The 18,290-nt window shown below is 41.5% G+C and overlaps 1 protein-coding gene and 1 pseudogene across 1 annotated transcript in view; one reads left to right on the top strand and one right to left on the bottom strand.

Moving 5' to 3' along the window:
- Nucleotides 1-18,290, bottom strand: part of IL2RA (interleukin 2 receptor subunit alpha) — a 54,030-nt gene that overhangs the window by 19,497 nt on the left and 16,243 nt on the right. The gene's annotated exons all lie outside the window — the stretch shown is intronic.
- On the top strand, nt 8,882-10,052 carry LOC118672306 (annotated as a pseudogene).

Here is an 18,290-nt window from a genome sequence, read left to right as displayed (position 1 = left end):
AAATTTCCCCTACCTGGTGAAAGAAATATACTTACAAGTACAGGAAGTGCAGAGAACCCCAAACAAAAGGAATCCAAAGAGGACCACACCAAGACACATCATAATTAAAATGCCAAGAGCAAAAGACAAAGAGAGAATCTTAAAAGCAGCAAGAGAAAAATAGTTAGTTACCTACAAGGGAGTACCCATACGATTGTCAGCTGATTTCTCAACAGAAACTATGCAGGCCAGAAGGGAGTGGCAAGAAATATTCAAAGCGATGAACACCAAGAACCTACAACCAAGATTACTTTATCCAGCAAAGCTATCTTTCAGAATTGAAGGTCAGATAAAGAGCTTCACAGATAAGAAAAAGCTAAAGGAGTTCATCACCACCAAACCAGTATTATATGAAATGCTGAAAGGTATCCTTTAAGAAGAGGAAGAAGAAGAAAAAGGTAAAGATACAAATTATGAACAACAAATACACATCTATCAACACGTGAATCTAAAAATCAAGTGAATAAATAATCTGATGAACAGAATAAACGGGTGAATATAATAGAATCAGGGGCATAGAAAGGGAGTGGACTGACTATTCTCGGGGTGGGGGGTAAGGGTGTGGGGGGTGCAAGAAGAGACTGGACAAAAATTGTACACCTATGGATGAGGACAGTGGGAACGCGTAAGGGCAGTGGGTGGGGGTGGGAGCTTTGGGGGGGGGGGAGAGAAACAACTGTAATAATCTGAACAATAAAGATTTATTTATTTATTTTTAAACCGGTTTTGGCAAGCAATTAGAGTTTTTAAGGACATTTGTGTGTTTTTTCAAATTTATGTGGTTATAAATTTTTTTGGTTTCTGGTTGAATTATCAGATTCCAAATGCATCAGAGGTTGGTCAATCCTTGATTATTTGCAGTAACCAATAATTACAAGAGTTGTTAAGCAATCTGCTTAATGATTTTTTTTTTATTTTTTATTAAATCTGCCGAAACCGGTTTGGCTCAGTGGATGGAGCATCGGCCTGCGGACTCAGGGGTCCCAGGTTCGATTCCGGTCAAGGGCATGTACCTGGGTTGGGGGCACATCCCCAGTGGGGTATGTGCAGGAGGCAGCTGGTCAATGTTTCTCTCTCATCGATGTTTCTAGCTCTCTAGCTCTCTCCCTTCCTCTCTGTAAAAAATCAATAAAATATATTTTTTAAAAAACTCTAATTGCCATAATAGCATGCTTTTCTAAATAAGATCATGGAAATTTCCTGAGTTGTTATGAATTAGCCTGAGTATCTGAAGAGATCATGTGGGGAGAAGAAGTTCCAGAACTTCTTTCTCCTACAGACTTTCCTTTTATAAAAGCATCTTTCCTGGAATTTAGAACACTGAAACTTACCTGGTCTCTAGCTAAGAAGTAGCAATGAGCTTGGTTAAAATGCTTTTCCCTGAAATGTCTTGCTAAAACACCATCTAAAAAAAAGTGGGAGCTGGGAGAGTGAGTGGGAAAGATAGCCCTGGGGGTTTGTTCCTTTTTACTCTAATAGTAATAAATCTGGAATATTTTTAGCTGCCATAAAAGAAACCATAGTACAACATCTAAAAAAGAATTGAAAGTGCTTTGTCTATCCTGAAATCTTGCAGAGAAATAACAAAGGAGAATTCCATTTACGTGACCCAGCAAAACGTCTTTGAATTTTCTTTCCCTATAATAGCCCTTAAAAATTGCTTCCCACATAGCATGGCAGCTTTCCTTATTCTCTACTTTTACTCACTAAAATCTCTGAAAATTCTTTCTCAAAATTCAGCTAACAGAGAGGAGCTTTTCTCTGCCTTTATTCTTTATTTTATTTATTTGTTTGTTTGTTTATTTATTTATTTATGTATTTATTTATTTATTTATTTTAATCTTTATTGTTGAGAGCATTACAGATGCCCCTCCCCTTCTTCTCCCCTATTACTCGCCTCCACTGGGTTCACACCCAAGGCCTTCACCATACTATTGTCTGTGTCCATGGGTTATGCATATCTATACATATAAGAGCCTAAGCAACTGAACAACCAAACGACTAAATGACCGGTCAACTGGTCGCTATGATGCTCACTGACCACCAGGGGGCAGATGCTCAATGCAGGAGTTGCCCCCTGGTCGTCAGTGTGCTCCCACAGCGGGAGTGCCACTCAGCTGACAAACCTGCCCCGGCGGCCCACCAGCCCCACAGCAGTCACTCACTCCCCCAGTAGTCCTGCAGGTCCAATCTCCGGAGAACAGACCAGACACCAATGGACCAGCCTCCTGCAAATCAGCCTCAGGCACTGCAGCCACTTCCCCACCCTAGACACTTCACAAGGAAGAAACAATATAAAAGTGGCCACCAGGTGGCTCCCGACAACCCATGCGAATCAGTGGGACAGATCAGGATCCTTGGCCAGCAAGGGCATCCCACTGTCCACCTGGAGGGCAGATTGTGTTCCACCACCCCCCTCCCCACAGGCGCCAGACCCCAGGACTCATGTCTGGTGAGTGCTGCTACAGCAGCACAAGCCTCTCCTGATCAGGACTGACTGAGTGTGAGCCCACAGCAGGCGCAGCGGGGCAGCCGGGATGAGCGGGAGCCACAGGTAGGAGTGGCAGACGGCTTGGACTGCTGGTTTCAGCCCAATCCCTGCAGGCCACGCTGAGGGACCCCTCCCATCCACGAATTCGTGCACCGGGCCTCTAGTATGCATATAAATTCTTTGGTTAATCTCTTCCCAACCCCTCTCCCCATTTCCTCTGAGATTCCTCAGTCTGTTCCATGTTTCCATGCTTCTGGTTCTATTTTATTTGTCAGTTTATTGTATTCATTAGATTCCACATATAAGTGAGATCATGTGATATTTGTCTGCCTTTATTCTTGTGCCTACCTTTCTCATTTCTACCTAAGGCTCTGACTCTAAATTGTTCTGTGCACTGAGCTCTATTATTTCTTTTGCTCACAATGGGCCTAGAAGCTCAGGAGGCAAACACAGAATTTTCTTTAGAAGGTGGGAGGGGAAATATTTTCTCTCTGTAATTGTAAGTATTGGTACAATTCTGGATTTAGATGTCATTTTCTCTACTGAGAGTATTTAAAGTGTCTGCTGCTGGTGGTTGCCTATGTGTTGGTCTGTGAAGGATGCCAAGACAGCCCTTAGCCCCAATCCCCCCAACACGCCCCCCCCCCCTTGCCCTGCTATCCAACTGCTCATGAGATGCTGCAATCTCCATCCTTCATTTAGTCATCCTTTATGGCTTTCTCCTTCAGCATCTTCTTTACAATGCCAGGAATTTTAGAATATCACTTATCATTGACTCTTTGTTATGGGATGAATTGCATCCCCCAAAATACATATGTTGAAGCTCTCACCCCCAGAAACTCAGAATGTGACTGTATTTAGAGAATGGGCCTTTAAAGGCGTAATTAAGATTAAATTAGTTCACATGAGCAGGCCCTAATCCAATCTGACTTTTTTCCTTATAAGAAGAGGAATTGGGAAATGCCAGGGATGGGCACAGAGAAAAGACCCTGTGAAGAGGCAGCAAGAAGGCCGTTGTCTGCAAGCCAAGGAGAGAGGCCTCAGAGGAAACCAACCCTGCTGGCACCTTGATCTTGGTCTTCCAGCCTCCAAAGGTTTAAGAAAGTAAATTTCTGTTATTTAAGCTGCTAAGTCTGGTATTTTATTATGGCAGCCTGAGCAGACTAATATCCCTCATTAACATAAATTAGTTCATACAATCCTCTGCTCTTTTCCAACTAGTTGAAGTTTGGAGTAGAAATGGAAAAATGTTCTTCCCAAGAAGGGAATGATCTGGACTCCCAAATAATTAATTATAAGGAGTTAAACACAGGAGAAGGGTGAAGGATTGGAAGTAAGAGATAGAGAAAAAGAAGGAGGAAGGTTGATAAATCATTAATATGTGACTTTTGTATAGGATTATTTTGTTCCAAAGGACTTTTGCATTAGCATTTCACCCTGATAACAGTGTTTGAGGAAACACTGTCTCCATTTCATAGATGAGGAACCAGAATCTCATAGAAGACATGTGGTTCTCTCAAGGTCATCCTCAGAGCCTGAACTCCCCATTAGCATTGCATCCCACAGATGTCAAGTACCTTTGGCTTTTCAGGTTTGCTGTAGCCAGAAAATGGAGACTTAGAAAGCTTAGGAAGTTGACTCAACTGAAAAGAAGTAAGAAATGGTGGACCTTGAAAATGACTTCAGGTTTTCTCACTGCACAAAATATAGTCAAACACTGCTGCAGTTAAATATCTCACCCTTTGTTCTCCCTGAGTGATCTACAATAATAATCTGCTTCATGTTGATATTTACTGCTGTGTTGCTGACAATTACCTGAAAGAGAAGTTGGGGTGCTTCACAGGGCTAGAAAAAGTGTAACTACATCAGAAAGCAGGTCTAAGTAAGCAAGTTTATTCTATATCTATAAAAGGCTAAGTTGACTCGCACATGCGCAATACATATAAAGCTCTTCCTGGTGCCAAATGCATGTGTGTGTTTCCATCTGTCATTGTTGATGTGAATTTGGTTGACACTTCTATTGTAGAGAAAGGGTGAATAGCAATATTAAAATAATTCTTCTAATTAATTTCCTTTCAATGTGCACGAATTCAGGCCACTAGTCTTATATAATAAAGAGCTAATATGCAAATGGTCATCATGCCCTCACACCCTTGCGCCACAACTGCTCAGACACTCAACACTGAGGAGAGAGGAATGGGGACCAGCGAGGCACAAATGAGCTTGTGAGAGAGGAATGGGGACCAGCCAGGCTGTGGCCCAGGAGAGGGACAAGTCGCCCACCCCGTGGTCCCGAGTGCCTGCAGCGTGCGAAGCCGCCCACCCACGGTCCCCTGCGGCTGCAGCCAGCCCTGGCTAAGCCGGCCTGGGTCCTGGGTGCCTGCGACCAGCCGGAGGAGGGAATCCTGGGTCCTGGGTGCGGGGTGAGGCAGAGGCAGTTAGGGGCAATCAGGCCAGTAGGGGAGCAGTTAGAGGCAATCTAGCAGAGGTGGTTAGGGGCGATCAGGCAGGCAGGCAGAGGGGTTAGGGGTGATTAGGCAGGCAGGCAGGTGAGTGGTTAGGATCCAGCAGTCCCAGATTGCAAGAGGCAGTCAGACATCCCCCGAGGGGTCCCGGATTGGAGAGGGTGAAGGCCAGGATGAGGGACCCCCCCCCCCCAGGTGCACAAATTTCGTGCACCAGGCCTGTAGTGTAGCTAATATAATCATTCCATCCTCAGTTCTAGAGCCTGAAAACAAACTCTGCAGAAACATAAATGATGAGAGAGAAGAAAAAAATTAAGGAGAAGTGGGAGGCAGAGGAGGAACTAATGGGTAAAGACTTCCAACCATCTCATCTGATTTCATATCTCTTTCCAGTTGAACACCAGATTCTCTCTTTAGTTAATGTTATTATAAACCAAGATATATGGGTGTCAAAAAATACTTGATTAAAAAATTTTAAAAAGTGTATGCTGCCTATGCATTGGAGTAAAACTTTAGATTCCTAACCTTGGGAGATGGTGATAAGTAAGTTCCCAGAGCTTGGAAAGTGGGGCTCACAGCAGGGAAGTCCTACAATAGATGCAGGAGTACACTGACATGGCCTGACCCTTTAGCTCTTATACCTTTTATGTGAACTGTGGGAAAGGGAAACAGCAACACATTACTAATCCTGAAAATCCCAAGGGTTTAGGCATCCATTAAGAGAGCATTAAACTGAGCTCTTCTGATGTTGAAAATGTTTCACATATTATTTCACATTTTTTCTAAGAATGGTAATTTGGAAGACACAAGCAGGATCCATGTGTTCCACTCCCTTCTCACATCCCGCCTCCATCACTGTCTCTGAAATACTATCACAGGTGCATCTTACCTTGGGATATTTATGGATTTGTTGCCTCTTCCTCAACTGAAGTATAACACTCTGAGTGCACTTTTGGCTTCTTCAGCTGACACTAGTGACAATAACAGAGCCACCTTCCTGTGGCTTGTATCACCCAACAGGTCTGGAGAGAAGAGTGAGGAGCCCTGAGACACTCTTCTCTTTTTCCTGCTGTTTTGTTTTTTTGTTTTCCCTCCAATGGATTGCTGGAGACTCAACTTCTCCATGTCACTCACATGCCATGCTAGGTAGGGAAAAATTAGACTTTTGTATGATACATAGCAACAATTTTAGGGATTCAAACCAGCTTTGCTGTCTCCCAGACATCTGCTCTCTCCTTTCAAGTGTTAGACCATATCACCAACCACCCATCACTATTCTCAAATAGAAATGTGTAGCTTCTATTGCTTGGGTTTCAAAGAAAAAAAAAAGATGAGAAATGTAGCTAAAGGAGGTATTCTCTTTTCTTCCTATAAGTGTTTCCATCACACAGGAAGAAGAACAGGAGCAAGAGATTCAGGGATTCTTAACTGGATTTGGAATCCTGACACCCCTTATTTTATTTTGCCAACTCCCCCTACATAAAGCCCACTCCTTTATTTTTTTTACCCTTTTGGTTTTTTCTAAAGGGAATATAACTAAAATGAGTTTTGTGCTGAGATATGTTGTGTCCTAGAAATATCAACACTTGGAAGTCATTTGATCTGGGAAAGTGACGTCTAAGTTGGATTCTTTCCAACCAGTAGGACCTATGCTTAAGTTGTTCACAGCCACGCTTCTCAAACTTCAATGTGCACACAAGTCCCCTGGGGGATCTTGTTAAAATGCTCATTTGGATTTGATAGGTGAATGTGGAAGCTAAGACAATGTCTAACAAGCTCCCAAATGCTGCTGGTGCTGCAATCACACACTGAGAGTAGCAATGGCTGCTGCAACCTCTCTCTCTCTAGCTGCCCTCTTCCTAAGGACTACCTCCCCCAGTAGACAGTGAGCAGGGGCCTCAGGTGCTGTGCAACCTGCTTACAAAGCAATTTGTTTCTAGGCTGTTTTACTCAATATCTAAGAGGGTGCAGTGAAAATTTTCTAGCTGGAGGAAAGATGGGTGGGTGAAAAACGCTTGCTTTTTGTTGTTGTTGTTGTTTGGTTTTTTTGGTCTGATGTTATTTAAAATGAGAAGGAACTCATCTGGCCCTTGTGGCCCGTGTGAGCAACTTGAAAAATAAGGGAAAGGATGGGGCTTCAAAAGGATGTGGACAGAGTCTGTGATAAAACTCTTCGCTCTGTGGGTGAATCAAGGTCAAGTTATGCTTACCCACAGCTCAACCATCACTGTTTCTAAAACTGAGTGGCTTCATCTTTGTGCCTCTCTTCTTCTCCATCTATACCAGGGTGCGGAACCTTTCTTCTGCCAAGGGCCATTTGGATGTTTATAACATTTTTTTGATATAATTCACTTAATATAAATTTATGTTGCTATGAAAAGAGCTCCCAGATTTATTGAATTTCAAGTCCTGCCTTCAGTTTACTTGGCAGGGCCAGATCAAGTGATTTTGCAGGTCTTATAGGGCCCTCAGGTTCTGTGTTCCCCACCCCTGATCTATACTGCGCATGAGCCACAAAGTTTCAATCGCACTGTACGTGTGCGCCCACATGTGGTATTTTGTGGAAGAGCCACACTCAAGGGGCCAAAGAGCTGCATGTGGCTCACGAGCCGCAGTTTGCTGACCACTGCACTAAGCACAGAAGATTCTAGATGATGATTTACTAAGCTTTACACAAAGGGTATAGAAGTATATTAAGAGTTCAGGGCACCCAATAAAGAAATGATCTGGTTCTTCACTTAAAGCCATTCATCTTCTATGTTAGATCTAAGAAGAACCATGATATACCCGATGTCAAAGGTAGTATCCAACTTCCTTAGGAAGCCCAACCAGCAAAAACCAAGTATTTCTGGTGCAAAATACCATAGGACATGTTGACTATAACTCTTAAGGATCTTAAAACTGAGAGCTGGGAGAAACCCTAAAGATCATTTAGGTCAACCTCCACATTTTGTGGATGAGGAAATAGGTTGTGTGGCAACCTGATTCCCAGTTCAGTACTTTCCCATCATATAGAATCATAATCTTCAGGAACGACTGTGCTTTTCACCCAGCTGGGGAAGGTTCTTTCTCGAGGAGAAGTAGAGCTATGTCTAAACTATCTGGGTCACTGGAAAGTGCTTATGAAATGTTGTGGTTTAATTCAGATCATTATCTTTGAAGAAGTCAGAGAACTCAGGTCCTCCAATTGGGGCCATTTATATAATAGTAACTATAATAGCTCAGCCTTGCCTGTGTGCTGATCCTTTGTCTAGATTGCCTTTCATGTTTACTACACCACTGAAAGGTAGATATTGTCATCCTGACTTTACATGGCAGGAGACTGAAGTTCAGAGAGAGGTGGTGGGACAGGAATCACAAGAAAGCCTACTATTGCTGCCCTCTTTTCTGCCTTTAAATTTTTTACTTTCACTTTTAGAAATTCTTTCAAGAAGCAAACTTAAATATTTCAGAAAGAAGAAAGGATGAAGAGGACAGAAGTGTGGATAAAAGGTTTTCACTGACCTTAAGGAACCATAAAAGCTCAGAGGGTGATGCCATTGGCTTTGTGCAGAAGTCAGATTCAAAATATTGAACAAGCAGGATAGCAGACTCAGGAACAAATATGAATATAGCAGTAAAATGAATTAGGAATTTGGCAGACCATGGTGAGAAACTTTCAAGAAACATTAGGTAGGAGTAATGACAAATCAGAGATTGTGATAGAAAAAAATGGGGAAAAGGAAGCTGTCCGGGCGCAGGCGCGGTGGCGTGTGGCCTGGACTTGCCCCCCACCCCCCACAAGGGCCAGCAGGTTTGGAGTGGGACCTGCTCACATGGGCCAGAAGGGCCTAGCTGTGCCGGAGTCAGCAAGGTCTTGGGTCTCCCTCCGGGGCGTGCTGGAGCAATGCCTCGCTACTGTGCAGCAATTTGCTGTAATAACCGTGGGGAAGGAATAATAAGGACCTCGAGCTGAGTTTTTACCCGTTTCCTCTACATGACAAAGAAAGTTGAGAAAAATGGTTAAAGAACATGAAACGAGATTCATGGATGCCCAGTAAATACCAGTTCCTGTGTAATGACCATTTCACACCTGACTCTCTTGACATCAGATGGGGGATTCGATATTTGAAACAAACTGCAATTCCAACAATATTTTCTTTGCCTGAAGACAGTCAGGAGAAAGACCCTCCAAAAACAACTGTCAGAAGAAAAAAATAGAGTATGAGAAAGAGGTGTGCCTGAAAGGCAAGTCACAAGAATCATTTGCATCAAAAGAGCCAAAGAAAAATACAGTTAATACAGGAGTCCTCCCTGAACATGCAGAATCACTCCATTCATCTGTGTTGGTGAAGCCACCAGCTCCAAAAGCAGGAAGTATACACAATAACATATATTAACTCTTAATCTAGTTAAACTGGAAGATACTGGAAAACTAGAATCTACCTTGGAAACATCAATTAACCAAGACATAGGTGGTTTTCACACATCTTTTGAGAATCTAAATTCAACAACTATTACTTTTGACAATTTCAAATTCAGAAAGTATTCCGCAGTCCTTGGAAACCCAAGATGTGCTTGAAATAACTACCAATCATCTTGTTACAAATAATTCAGTGGAAATTAAGTCAGCACAGGAAAATTCATTCTTACTCAGCACAATTACTCAAACGGTTGAAGAATTAAACCTAAATAAAGAATCTGTTATTGCCATTTATGTACCCACAGAAAATTCCAAACCTATAACTAATTTTTTTATGCCTGTCCAAAAAGAAACTGTAGAAATGGAAGACATAGACAGTGAAGACTCCAATCAGGAGCTAGACTATGAGACAGAAGTCTTACAACTTGAACATTCTTACTGCAGACAGGATATAAATAAGGAGCATCTTTGGCAGAAAGTCTCTAAATTACATTCAAAGATTACTCTTCTTGAGCTACAAGAGCAACAAACTCTAGGGAGATTGAAGTCTTTGGAAGCTCTTATAAGGCAACTAAAACAGAAGAACTGGCTCTCTGAAGAAAATGTCAAGATTATAGAAAACCATTTCACAACATATGAAGTTACTATGATATAAAGACGTCTCAAAGCTATGACTTTTATATAAGCGTTTTGCAGCCAAACCAAATTATTTGTAAAGTGAACTTTTTCCTGCATAAATGAAAACATTATCTGCTTAATGAAACTCAAAGAGTGCCCTAACATTATGAACTGCAGAAAAATGATAACTGGTAGGAAAAAAAAAAAAAAGCAAATGCAAAGTGATGTGAACTCCCAGAAGGAAGCAATTACTTGTGTATGGTAGGTAGGACAGTGGAAGAGAGCTATGAAAATAACGACTCTGTGAGCAGAGTCTGGAGGGATAAAAGGGATTTCCCAGGCACGGATTAGTAGAAGAAAGGGAACAGCATGAGAGAGACAAGATGATGTGTTGGGGAAATACTGTGTATGTATGAGGAACTGAGAGCTCTCCATTCCACTTAGGTCAGCATTGAGTCTCAGCACTTAGGACGTCTAGCAGAGAAAGCTAGATGGTAGATGGTTAGGACAAAATCATGGAGGAAATCATGTGAATGTCATCTGTGAGGCACCAGGGAGCCATTTGAAGGTTTATGACTATGGGATGCTGTATTCAGATCTATTTTTTAAGAAGAACATTTTGGGGGAATGGGGGCATTTACAGATGGCTAACTGGGGGCAGCAAGAGGTGGGAGGTAGAGTGATCAATTAGGCTAGTGCTTCTCAAACTTTTGTGTGCACATGAGTTCCATGGGGAATTTATTAAAATGCAAATTCAGATCCAGCAGGTTTGGAGTGGGACCTGAGAACCTGAATTTCTCCCAGGGGTTGCTGCTGCTGTTCCAACCACAGTTTGAGGGGTAAGGAATTAATAAACCATTATAATAGGCTGAGTGAGAGCTAAGAGAAGCCTTGGGACTGGGAAAGAGCAGAGGGGGTAGGTAGATTGGAGAGATGGGAGAGAAGGGATGATCAGTATGACTGGACAACCACTGGCAGGTGGGGAGCAAAGGGAGATGACACAATGGATCCCAGTAGGACAAAGAGAGTTGCTGATGCAGTCAATAGAGTAGATGTTGGTGAGGTAAGAAATGTGAACACCTTAAAAGAAGAGAACACTTTGTCTTCATTTTAAAATGACAGATGTTTAGTATGATGACCTTAGATTGAGAGCTTGTTGGCCAATTTTAGTCTACCACCTAAACGTTTAAGGAAAGTAAATCAGTTCTGAGTGTCAGAGACCCAAGTCTTCTTCCTGTTCCACTCACTGGTTCACTGTGGTCCCTCCTCACCGTGGATGCTCATCCATAAGATGGAGTAGGAAGAATTCCTCCCAGGTCCCTGGTCAAATTTCACAGTGCCTTAAGCTCATTTACCCCCTGGAGGCAATCCTGTGGGAGGCTAGGAAAAGGGCCATGGAATGAGAGGCTATCTTTGATAGTTGGGTGAAGTTTATGAAAATTTGAGGATGCTTAGATGATATGTGCTAGCTTGAAAATTATAATATCTTTTGGTACACATATTTTTTTAAGTTTACCCTACATTTTTCATGACACGCCTTTGAAAAGAATTCCAATCTTACTCATATATGAAGAAATGTAGCCTAAGAGTCTGTCTGAGTAACTTACTCAAAATTACACAGCTAGTGGTGCAGAGTGAGAGCCAGAAGTCAAAAGATTGGGCACTATTCTGCATTCTACTGCCACCCCTACTCTTAGTTATACTAAGAATTTGGTCAAGTGATGTATTTGCTTCGTATCCCTTTCTCACTTGCCTTCTGCATTCTCTCTTGCTTCTGAGTATCCTCAACTTTCCTTTTTACATTTCATAATGGCCCCGTCTTTAGTCATCATTTCCACTGTTCTGTCTTTCCACTTAAGACATATTCCTGATCTCTCTAAACCTAACACCATTGTGCTTTGGATTACTTCTCCTCTACTGCCTCTGGCACTGTGCCCTGTCAGCTGTCCCTGCTCTAGCTCCCAACTCCCACTGGACTCCCCTCCTCAGCCTATAAGCATCTAGTACTTAAGTTGCCCCCCAAAATCAATCCTTATTTCTTTGCCTCCTAATTCAGTATATCATAACAATAGTTCACCTCATTGTTTCTATTTCCTCCCTACCAATTCATTCCATTACTATTCAATGTGTCTTCTGCTTCCACTGGAGTATCTTTTTAAGCACACACTAAAAAGCTATGAGTTGCCAAGTCCAGTGGCTCTCATTCTCCTCAAAGTTTGTTTAGCATGTTCTCCCAAATTTAACTCTTCCCTTTTGAAATTTCACTTTTGTTATCCTAAGACATCATGATCCCCTGGTTCCTCATCTCTTTGGCTTTCTTTCTTTGAATACTCACTTGACTCTCATTCTTTAAATTCGCTGACCCAGGTTTTCCCCATTATTGATATCTGAGGATGGTACATTTGTCACAGCTACTGAACCAATATGGATACCTTATTATTAAGTTTATACTTTATTCAGATTTCCTCAGTTTTTCCCTAATGTCCTTTTTCTGTTCCAAGATCCCATCTAGAGTTCCAAATTACACTTAGTTGTCATGTCTCTTTAGGCTCCTCTTGGTTATGAAGAGGATATGATAGTTTCTCATTTTCCTTGTTTTTGATGATCTTGACAATTTTGAAGAATACTAGTCAGATATTTTGTAGGATGTCTCACTATTGGAATTTGTCTGATGTTCTTGTTATAATTAGCCTGGAATTAGAAAGATAGCTTTCATAAGATTCTCAAAGTAATACATGACCAAAAATTTGTTAAGAAGGGTGCAGTGTAGGAATTTGCCAATGAACTGACCTTGGCTCTTGTCATTCTATTTTTTCTCAGAAGTCTCATCATTTCAGCCCTTTATATATATTTACTAATTTAATTCTGAAAACTGTACTATGAAACAAATGTTATAATTATTACTGCCATTTTTCAAATGAGACATTAAAGTGCTGGAAGGTTTGATAAATTGCCCGATGTAATTTCTGGCTTGATCGCACAGCGCAAGGACCCACATTAATGGAGCTGGCATCTCCTCTAGGCTTCAGAGCCCATATTCTTAGTAATGATGCCATGCTGTCTCTTTCAGATCTGTATCTCTAGCCCTGAGTGCTAGTCTAGACATACTCTGTGCCCTTCTATTTTTCCACTCTTCTTCATAAGATAATGCCAACTAAGGGATGCTGAAAATGTATCTCAGGAGAATTAAGTGGAGAAAAATGGATCTCCAGGGACTTAAGTTGAGTGAAAAAAGTCAATTTCAAAGTTTTCATATTATATTATTCCATTTATATAACATTCTTAAAATGACAAATTATAGAAATGGATAATAGTTTAGTGGTTGTCAGGGATTAGGAAAGAAGGAGGTGTCTGTGGCTCCAACAGGGTAGCAAGAGGGATTCTTGTGGTGGAAACCATTGTGTATCTTAACTGTTGTGGTGGTCATGCGAATCTATACATGTGATAAAGTTGCATAGAATTAGACATACACATACACTATTGAGTTCATATAAAATTGGTGCAATCTGAATAAGATTCATAGATTATATCAATGTCAATTTTATGCTTGTGATATTGTGCTATAGTCATGAAGAATATATTGGATCTCTATAATTTACAACTGCACGTGAATCTACAATTATCTCAAAATTAAAAGTTAAAAACAAATATACAGACAACCCTCTGATCCTCTTCTTGGGCTTATTTCTCTTAATGACCCTCATTTCTCTTACTGACCCTCACATTCCCATCATCTGAGTCTCCCAAGCTTGATCCTTCTGCATCCTCTTTAAATTCCACCTCTCCTTTGCCCTCATATCAAATCTCTTCCTAAGAGTCATTATTTTTATCTGATCAATACTCTTTTTATAATTGATTTTGAGAGAAAGAGAGAGAAACATGGATTTGTTGTTCTACTTATTCATGCATTCATTGGTTGCTTCTTGTAAGTACCCCGACCAAGGATCAAACCTACAACCTTGGTGTATCAGGATGACACTCTAACCAACTGAGAAACCTGGCTAGGGACTCTGTGCAATACCCTTGTTCACATCGCCTCTGAGCTCCACTTTCACCACCTCCTCATGTTCACCTGCCATAGCAATAGCATCTTATCATTTCTCTCTACCATTCCTCTCTCCATTCCTCTAATATGTCTTTAAAATATTGTCAAATCAAGCATCCTAAAGCATAGAACTGATTGTACTAGTAGCATAAATAAATGGCCTAGAGGCGAGGTTTCATGTGTTCTCCACCTGTATGACTCAACTCTGGTTATAACAATAACAAGCCTCCCTTCTTTTTCCTTTGATCCAGGAAGTGGGTTTGTCTAACACGGACTGAGTTTTTGTTGGGAGATGTTGACTGCATTTTGTTGCTTTACTTTAGCGATTGAGTTTGCCAATCAAAGAGCAGATGTCCATAGGAGCTTCTTGGACACTCCAAGTCTTTGCCTTTGGCCCTGCCATTTAGTCCTCTGGGTCTCCTGACATGGTGCCTCCGCCCCCCAATGGGGAATTCTGCCCCTGGCTATGAGCCAGATAAGGAGAAAGGCTGCTCTTGATTCTACCATGTTTGAAGGGTGAAAAGAGGTTCACCTGACAGGTTCAGCAGAATAGGTCACCCATTTGGCAGAGGGAATGTTGTGCTCAGGGGACTATAAGTAGAATGTTTTGCTGGAGTGTGAATGGCAAAGTTATGAATGACAGAAATATATCAGTAGAAATAATGTAAGCCAACGGATCTTGAAATCTGTAAAAAGCCCCATAAATCCTGTTTGTTGCCTTTATAGCTCTCAAGCAGTGCAGCTTTTAGGACAAAGTAATAAAATACGTAAGGTCACTTTGTGAGCTGGAAAAAAAATATTTAAAATGTTAACTATTTACAGCTTGATTGTGTCAGAGCAAAGAAATGGAGTTTCTTATGGATTCATCATCTAAGAACTATTTATGAGAGTTCTATATTAGTTTCCTCCCTCCCACCTATATTCACATGAATAGTTTATAATGGGTTTCAATCTATTAAAATATGGTATCCTTGTCCATGTGGCTCAGTTGGTTGGAGTACACCAAAAGTTTGCAGGTTCGATTCCCAGTCAGGGCATGTAATGAGGTTGCAGGTTCAATCCTTGGTCGGGGCGTGTACGGGAAGCAATCAATCTATGTTTTTATCTCACATAAATGTCTCTCTGTCTCTCTCCCTCCCTCGCTCTCTAAAAATCAATACAAACTTATACTCAGGAGAGGATAAAAAAGAAAGAAAGAAAATTTTTAAATAAATAATAAAATAAAATATGGTCAATTCCCTGATCACTGCCAGCTAGGTCCCCATAGTTTAGTTTGAATACTTCCAGCCACTTCTGGTTGTTGCTGGCTGCCTGCATCACCTATTATTTATTTAAACTATTTCATCAACACGGGCACTGGATAAATTATTGGGAGCACTGGCAGTGGTAATACTGTTCATTCACTCAAACAAATATCCATCTTTGTTCAGCAGGAATAAATGTTGAGGGGAATGTGGCAGAAGCAAAGTTTGACGTCACAAGGATGGGGGCTGGGGCAACTGGGTCAAGGGAAGTTACTGTCATTAAGGAAAAGACACTGTCCTGTCTAGGTGGCTCAGTGGTTTGGATCGCCATCCTGAGCCCCAAAAGATTGTAGGTTCGATTCCCAGTCAGGGCACATACCTAGGTTGTGGGATAAAAAACGCATCCTCAGGTGAGGATTAAAGAAAAAGAAAAAGCACCTGGTTCCCTGGGGAAATAAGAGGGGAGACTGTGTGCTCTGAGGGAGGAAACTTGGGTGCAGGCGGGCACATTCTGCAGTGATTAGCATCTATGATCTCCGTGTTTTCTGACCCACAGTTCCTGAGGCCTGGCTGGGCCTACTAGGTCAAATAGTCAGAGTTTCCACAGTTGAAGAATGAGTGGCTCATGGGGTAAGACCCTTCTGGACAACAACCGGTGCCTTCTTCAACACTTGTTACCAAGAATAAAAGGGGAGACAGGGGTGGGAATCCAGTTATTTTCTCTTCACCTTGGAAGGAAAAAAGAAGGCAGGCAACCAAAAATAGTTTTCCCAGCAGCTGAATCTACATCGAAACTGTCATGTTTTGGAATCTCAAGCGCTTCTGCCAGTGAAATGTTGAGACTGTTATTCTCTGCCCCTCAAGTCTTCTCAAGCTTCTGTACGTGAAAGGGTTAACCACAAGTTCACCACAGAATGTCAACCTGATGAAACTTAAAGGGTTGTCAGATAAGAAAAACAAGGGGGTAAAAATATACTCTTGTTCTTTCTCTGAAATCTAAAAGCAGTTTTCCTTCAAATCTTTGAAATCTAATTCTTGGGATGGAATAATATTTTTAGTAGAAATATGCTAATTGGGTGAATCCCACCCACCATCTTCTACGTCTTCTACTACGAGGAGAGTTTTCTGCAGAATTAGACTGCAGAGTTGAGAAGATTTTCAACTGGATAACAACGGAATTTCCACTGAAACTGTAAAGAATACTAGATAGGTTAAGTATGATGCCAGGTAGAAACTTAAGACGAGAAGAGAAACAAAGAAAAGATGGAAAAAGGAAAAAGTCATGTGAAACAATGGAGACTTCAGCAACAGGGTTTCTCCTCAGAACCGTAGCCCAGTCTGGGTGTCAGGCAAGGGCCAGCCACGTCGACACAGGCACTAGTTGTGTCAGCACACCAAATCCACATGTGCAAAACCTGGAATGACCCTGGCTCAAATGTTGCCTTCAGCCACCCTCTCCCGTCATCTCCATTCCCATCTCCTGGGAGTGACGCTTGGGCCCCTCACTCGAAGGCACTCTTTGCTCTTAGAATCACAATTTTAAACAAGACACAAGCGTATATTGTTTGGACTGAATATTTGTACCCACCCACCCCACCCCCAATACCCTACTGTCCAATGTGATGTTATTAGAAGGTGGTGCCTTTACAGTTAGATGAGGTCATGAGGGTGACGCCTCATGAATGGGATTCATGACCTTCTAAGATTCAGAGAGAGCTGCCTTCCTCTCCCTGCCCTCTGCCATGTGATGACCCAGCAAGGAGGTGGGCATCTGTGATCCTGAAACAGGTTCTCACCAGACCCCCACCATGTTGCCCCTGACCTTGCACTTCCAGTGGGATGATGGGGTGGGAAACACAAGATAGGGAGGAGGTTATGTTACCAAAAATCCTCTCTTATACCCCAGGGTCTGGCCTTAGAAAAGCCAATTTTTTTAATATTTTTTTTTATTGATTTCTTACAGAGAGGAAGGAAGAGGGATAGAGAGTTAGAAACATCGATGAGAGAGAAACGTTGATCAGCTGCCTCCTGCACACTCCCTATTGGGTATGTGCCTGCAACCAAGGTACATGCCCTTGACCGGAATCGAACCTGGGACCCTTGAGTCCCCAGGCTGACGCTCTATCCATTGAGCCAAACCAGTTAGGGCTAGAAAAGCCAATTTAACACATTGCGGACGGATCACGGGAATTCTCGTGTTTTCTGTTCTAAGGCTTGTGGCCAATCATGAAAATTCTTGGTTTTTTGTTATCATTTAGAGAGAAATGGTGTAACGGAAAATGCATTCGCTAAAGTTAAAAATTACAAAAGGAATTAAAAGTGATTAGTCTCTTGTCGTTAGTAATAAAAACTGTTTTTTATATCAATTTGATATTTTTAAAGTGCTCAGTAACCATGGATAGTGACGAAGAAGATGATAAAATTCTGGGTATATTTGCTAACAATTTGCCAGATTTTCCAAGTGAAAGTGATGAAAGCTTTGACAGTGACAGTGATATAGTTATTCCTTCAAAAAGGCGAAAAATAGTAATTTCAAGTGATTCTGAACCTGAAAATTTGAACAATTCTACACATGATTTTGAGTGTAATTTGTGTCTTGGTTGCCAAGATAATGATTGGTCAAAAGAGGACTTTCAACCTAATTTGGAAAAATTTGAAGGTAATTCTGGGGTTCCAGTTATACTGTGTAATTCTAAGAACATCATTGAAGTCACCAACTTGATTTTGATGACGATCTGTTTGAACTATTTTGCTGTCAATTGAGCATATATTATAACCAAAATTTGGGAAAACACAAAATTTCAATAGCAATAAAGTGGTCTCCTGTTACTCCAACAGATATGAAAAATATTTTAGGACTTATAGTGCTAATGGGGCATACTCGAAAGGATACTTGGAAAGAATATTGGTCTACAAATCCAGTTCTAGCTGTTCCAATATTTCCTCAGACGATGAGTCAAAGTCATTTTTGAACAAATCTGGACTT

The sequence above is a fragment of the Myotis myotis genome, unplaced genomic scaffold (genome assembly GCF_014108235.1).
Source record: "Myotis myotis isolate mMyoMyo1 unplaced genomic scaffold, mMyoMyo1.p scaffold_m19_p_1, whole genome shotgun sequence".
Classification (NCBI taxonomy): Eukaryota; Metazoa; Chordata; class Mammalia; order Chiroptera; family Vespertilionidae; genus Myotis; species Myotis myotis.
Note: the sequence above shows the minus strand (reverse complement) of the source record. Positions and strands in the feature narration are given on the sequence as shown.